Consider the following 6,000-nt stretch of genomic DNA (forward strand, 5'->3'; position numbering starts at 1 on the left):
AGTGGAAAGGATACCGGAAAGGATCGTCAGGGACGAGGAATGGAAGTATCTGGACCTGAGTTGATGTAACTGAGTAGATGACTTGCATTGGGCTAGGCTTTTCCCTGACATGCGCCAGTACTTATGCCAAATGGTTGTGAGAGAGTGTGTTGACTTAACCCCCTACCATGGTTTGTCCTGAGGGATGAAGGACCCATTACCAACTGGCTGCCCAAGAATACCTTAAATGGGTGAGGGAACCCAAGATATCTTATATGGTTGAGGGTGTGAGCGGACCTTCCCAAAGAAGTACGGTGCTATGACTTAAAGCATGTCTACCATAGAGACCAGCATACATAGAGTTAGATGCATACATTCATTACTTGATTCATACTGCATTGCATCATGTTATGTTTTGCCACATGTTATCTATGATGTTATGGATTAACTACCTTACTGAGTTTCTTCGAAACTCATTCCTTTCGTATATTTCTTTTGTTAGATTATCCTGCAGGTACAGAATATTATGACGAGCAGTATAGTGAAGCGCAAGCCGATGAAGCGTATTTCACGCAAGGTGCTGGCAACGATCAAGCTTGCTCTGATGATCCCTTGGCGGATCAAGCTGCGTACTACCTTTGAAGGCAGCGTAAAGTTAGAACAAATCCATTGGATTGATGAAGTCCATATTTATGAAGACGTTATCTATAAACTTGAAGATGCTTGATCTTAGTTTATTTCTTAGTACATTTGTTTCAGTTGTAATCCCTTTTGATTTTCATACTACGTTCCGCTATTTTTGGTAAAGTGAGTTTCCGCCTCACTTTACTCCTTTTGGATATCATTGGATATCTGGTATCTTTCCGCACTCTGATTATACTGATTGTTCATTTCTTGTTTTGAACCTTGTTTATAATATTAAAACTTGATTTATTTCCTGTTTATGATTATGTTATTGTATATGTGGGAGGATGATTTCCTCAATACTTGATCTTCGGGGCTGTGGGTCACACTCCAGGGTATGCCAGTTAGGGTACCAGCTGGGGGGATGTGACAGAGTGGTATCAGAGCCCAAAGTTCAAGGAAATCCTAACCACAGAAAACAGTAACAAAACATTCATGAGTCATAGATTCAGAAGTGACTCATCTACTCTTAGAAGTGAATAATAGAACACTTGGATTAGAAACTTGTTTAATGAAGCATAACTGAATACTTCTGAATAATGCACAATAATTATATTTGAACAAATATCATATAAGCAATAAAAGAAAAGTTCATAATGCACAATAATAAAGTGAAACAAAAAAAGAACTTCATTAACTTTAAGAAAAGTTTACATCTGAAAAGCATAAAGGGAAATCCTAAGTACAATCTATCTAGGTGATCTCCTTTAATCTCTGTATGCTCTGAAGTCCTCGGCCATCTGAGTAATCTGTGACTCTATCCTATCTTGCCGTGACTCCATCCTCTCATATATCTGCTCCTGTCTGACCTCCATCCTCTCTAGCATGGAAGTCATATATCTCATCTGAGCACATAAATCAGTAGTCTCTGGAACTGTATGTGAAGGGCCTCCTGTCTCGAAGTGTGGTGATCTGGGAATCTCATGATGCTCAGGAACAACCTCATGCATCTCTGTATCCTCTGCCTGATCATCAGAATCTGGATCAGCGCCCTCATCTGTTGGAGCCTCCACCTCATCCTCATCCTCATCTGTATCCTCCTCACCATCTGGACCTGGGGATCTCACAGTTTGAGTGAGCCTCATTGGCCTGATTGTCCTAGTCCCAATGGCATATCCCACTGATCTAGTAAGCTCCACTGTATCCTCCAAACTAACCCCGAAGTGTCGGAAGATCAATGTCAATAATCTCCCGAAGCAAAGGTTCATCATACCAGGACGTTCCACCCGATCTATCATGACCTGCTGGATGATGTAGGACAGGTCTATCTGAAAGCCTGTGTAGATGCGATAGATGATTACGGCCTCCATCACTGAAACCTGATCGTGATGTCCAGCCTTCGGCATGATGTTTCGGCCGACAATGCGACCGATGATCCTAGCTGAATCTGTCATCTGTCCACTGCGTCTCGGAAGAAAGCACCCTATGTCATCCCAGAGAGTGGCGCATATCTCATGAAGCTCGTATGGCATCAAGAATCGGTCTATCTCTGCCCCGATGGGTATCCATAAGCACTGTCGTGGATAGTATGGTACATGGAGAATGTGTGCCAGATCCCTAGTAGAGAAGCGGATCTGTGTATCTCTGACCCTACTCTCGATAATGAGTCTGAAAGGACGACCCTGTCCTCTAGCCTCCTCGACGGATGTAAGGTTGCTGAAGAACAGCCTCACTAGCTCAGGATAGACGGGTAAGTCTGCCGTGAATAGATGAGTCCATGCCTGAGTGTGAAATCGCTGTCGGATCCGGAAGACCCGAAGCTCTCGCTAGTGAAGAAGTCTCCTGTACTCTATCTTGCAGTATTCGAAGTAAGCCTCGTACAGGAACGCTGCCTGGGTCACATCCACCCAGCCGGTACCCTATCTGGCATACTCGGGATGTGATCCACAGCCCCCAGATCCATAGTTCAGGGACCACATAATCCACATCAACGATAATACAATCATGAACAGATAATAATCATAGACTAACAATGAATGATCATGGAATCCAAAAATAAGGTGTCAGACATAATCAGAGTGCGGAAATAAATATCAAATCAGATAACTTAAGAAGGCAGTGGGCGGAATCCACTCCTTCACCAAACGGAAGTGAGGTCAAAATTAAGTTAAGTACAAGTCTCAAGTTATGAAGATAAATTAAAGTTATTACAATTCTTCTAGGTTTAACTATCACAAAAAGAAGTAGTAACTACTCATAAGTCTCCTCCACAATGGATATGTCCTCCTCAAAAGTGAGGACCATGGAGATCCAACATGACTGCTCCCATACAACTCCAGGGCTAACCCTGGTATGCCGGGTGATCTTCTTCGGTATGGTCACCGAAGTCTTCAGTGTAGCTAGCCTCCGGATAGTAGTATGAGGTATCCGGGTCCGTCTCAGGGAGGGCACCATCGGAGTAATCACCTGTAGAGTAGCCTAACAAAATATTGCAACAGAAAAGGAATGAGTTCAAAAGAACTCAGCAAGGAAGTTATCCCTCCACATATAAACCAAAAGATAATCATAAAATGATGCAGATGATATGAGGCATATAATGCAATATGACATTATTCTAAGTATGCTGGTCATCTATGGTAGACATGCTTTAAGTCATAGCACCATACTTCTTTGGGTAGTCTCGGTCACTCATCACCGGGGTGACTTGGGTCCGCGCATCCCTCTCGGACAAATCCATGGTTGGGGGTGTCGGTCACCGCTCTCTCACATCACCGTTTGGTCTAAGTATTGGCGCATGTCGGGGTATAGCCTAGCCCAATGCAAGTCATCTACTTAATCATATCATGCCGTTCCGGATACTTCCATTCCTCCCCTCTCGGGATCCTTTCCGGTATCCTTCACCCTAGAGTCACGGATATTACTCACCGGACTCATCAACCCTATTGGTCATCCACAAATGGTAAACGGGAAGCTCTCACGTCCCTCTCACGGATCATTTCACCGGTCTTGAGTGCCCGTGAGCCCAAGTCTAGCCATTTGTAACCCTACCAATAAATGGCCCCTTTCGGGTAACCGTAATGCAATTTATGTCCTCTCACGGGGTGGATACCGGTCTTGAGCGCCCACAAATCCACACTACTACCACGGGTTGTTCGGTCTCAATGCCCTTCCGAATCGGGTCTGATATGATAGGGACGTCCTAGCCATACATCTAGACAAATCCTATGCATGTCATTCAATAACCCGGAAAGCGTCAATGGACACCTTCGGAGAACATCCCATACTATTCCCTCCGATGTCCAAGGACAGAAGCACCAGTAGGGTACCCCTCAATCCCAAGTTATACTTAAGCAATCACATGCCCAAGTTCATCATATCAGTTCACAAGATACAACGTCATAGTAAACATTCGATTCATGACATGAAGTCATCATATATTGAAATTGATAAACATGATACAACATTGAAGTAATACAATGTAAACACCAAGCTACTTGTTAAAATACATATGTAGCAAGTCTAACATGATAAGGATATGAATTAGAAACTATATTTACTAGGATAGGAATACCAAGTCAAGATTTCCATATCCTAGGTAATTACATCGATAACTATCCTTACCTTGAATCGGAGAAGAGAATGGTCCAAGATCACAAGCAGTGGCCCAAATAGTCTTAAAGTCCTACTAAACAAGCATATATGAAAGGTTAGAGAAGAAATCAGAACAATCGGAGATCAAACGAATCGAAGCGGGCAAAAGTTGTTGACAAGAACTCTATTGGTCGATACATTTGGTCGATAGTATCGACCAATAGTATCGACCAATTCAATTCCCCGGACAGCAAGCTGGCTTTCCGGATTCTTGCCCGATTTGGTCTTCCCGGTCTCGGATTGACATGAAACTTGGAGGATAGTCTAGGCACAACATGGGGACACTAATTATCAAGAAACTTTCATAATCCAATGGTCCATTTGGAAATCCCCAAATTGACATATTAAGGTTAAGAGTTGTAGATCATAGCATTGGCTACAACTCAATGCAAATTAGGGAAAACATGGGGGATTAGGTAGGGAATCATTTAGAAGCAACATGGAGCACATATGCAAGGTATAGATTAAGTAAAACACGAGCTCCATCTCAGTTTTGGTAAATAAAGCAAGTTGGTAAGCAATAAATCATGGAAATGTGTAGTCAATGATCAAGAGGTGAATCAATCATAGTCACATCGGTGAAAACATCATTGTGTGGGGTTTAGAAGGTTCATGACAAGGTGTATGCAAGGTTGCAGCACCTTGACCATGGTCCCAACAGTAAAATAGAGAAAAGATGAGTGAGAAAGTGATTAGGAGAGAGAGTCATACCTTTAAAGTGGAACAAGAAGGTAGGAATAAGTGGTTGGCAATGATTGATGAAGAAGATACTTCACCACTACCAAGGAGGAGTTCTTGGGAGGCTCTCTCACGTTCCCAAATGTTAAAGACGCGAGGATAGGGCTCTAGTCTCGAGGAATAAATAAATAGAAAAGAATATTCTAAGAATCTTTAAATCTGGGCTCAGCAGACTTGTTGGTCGATACCTTTGGTCGATGGTATCGACCAATAGTATCGACCAATTCAAACTCTGCAGAATTTTACAGAATAGTACAGCAACTTTAGGTGCGGACTTGGAGGGCTATACAAGGTCAAATTGCATGGGGTTTTCTCCTACAGTTCACTCAAGAGGTCTAGTTTCAGGGAGTACCTTCGGATTATGCACCGGAGTCCATTTGCTATTTCAACTGTCTCGCTCTCCATCAGTGCGCAGATTCTAACTTAACACTGGTAATGTGCTCAAGGAAGGAGCAGCATCATCAATGTCCATAAAATGGAATCCCGACATTACGTCATCAACCAGTAGGGCCCATAAGTCCCTCCTACCACCACTTCGGGTCTTTGGACCTACAAACATAACAATGACCGGGTCGGGTCAGGGTTAGGTAAAAGCTGGATTTTACATTCTTCCCCCCTTAAAAGAATTTCGTCCTCGAAATTGAAAGCGTACCTGTGCTACCAAAAAGATGAGGAAATTTCTCCTTCATTTCTTCTTCCTTTTCCCATGAAGCCTCTTCCGGGGTATGGTTCTTCCACCGAATCTTCACCAAAGGAATGGTGCGATTCCGCAGCTGCTTGTCCTTTTTATCTAGGATTTCAACCGGTCCTTCATCGTAAGAAAGATCAGCACTAAGTCCTTCGGGTGCTTGTTGTAGTATGTGTTCCGGGTTCTCTATGTACTTCCGAAGCATCGAAACATGGAACACATTGTGAACTCCAGCAAGAGATGGAGGCAAGGCCAAGCGATAAGCAACAGGTCCAACCCTTTCTAAGATTTCAAAAGGTCCGATGAAGCGGGGGCTAAGC

This window comes from Hakea prostrata, chromosome 2 (assembly GCF_041222555.1).
Source record: "Hakea prostrata isolate BN-2017 chromosome 2, UWA_Hpros_2, whole genome shotgun sequence".
Classification (NCBI taxonomy): Eukaryota; Viridiplantae; Streptophyta; class Magnoliopsida; order Proteales; family Proteaceae; genus Hakea; species Hakea prostrata.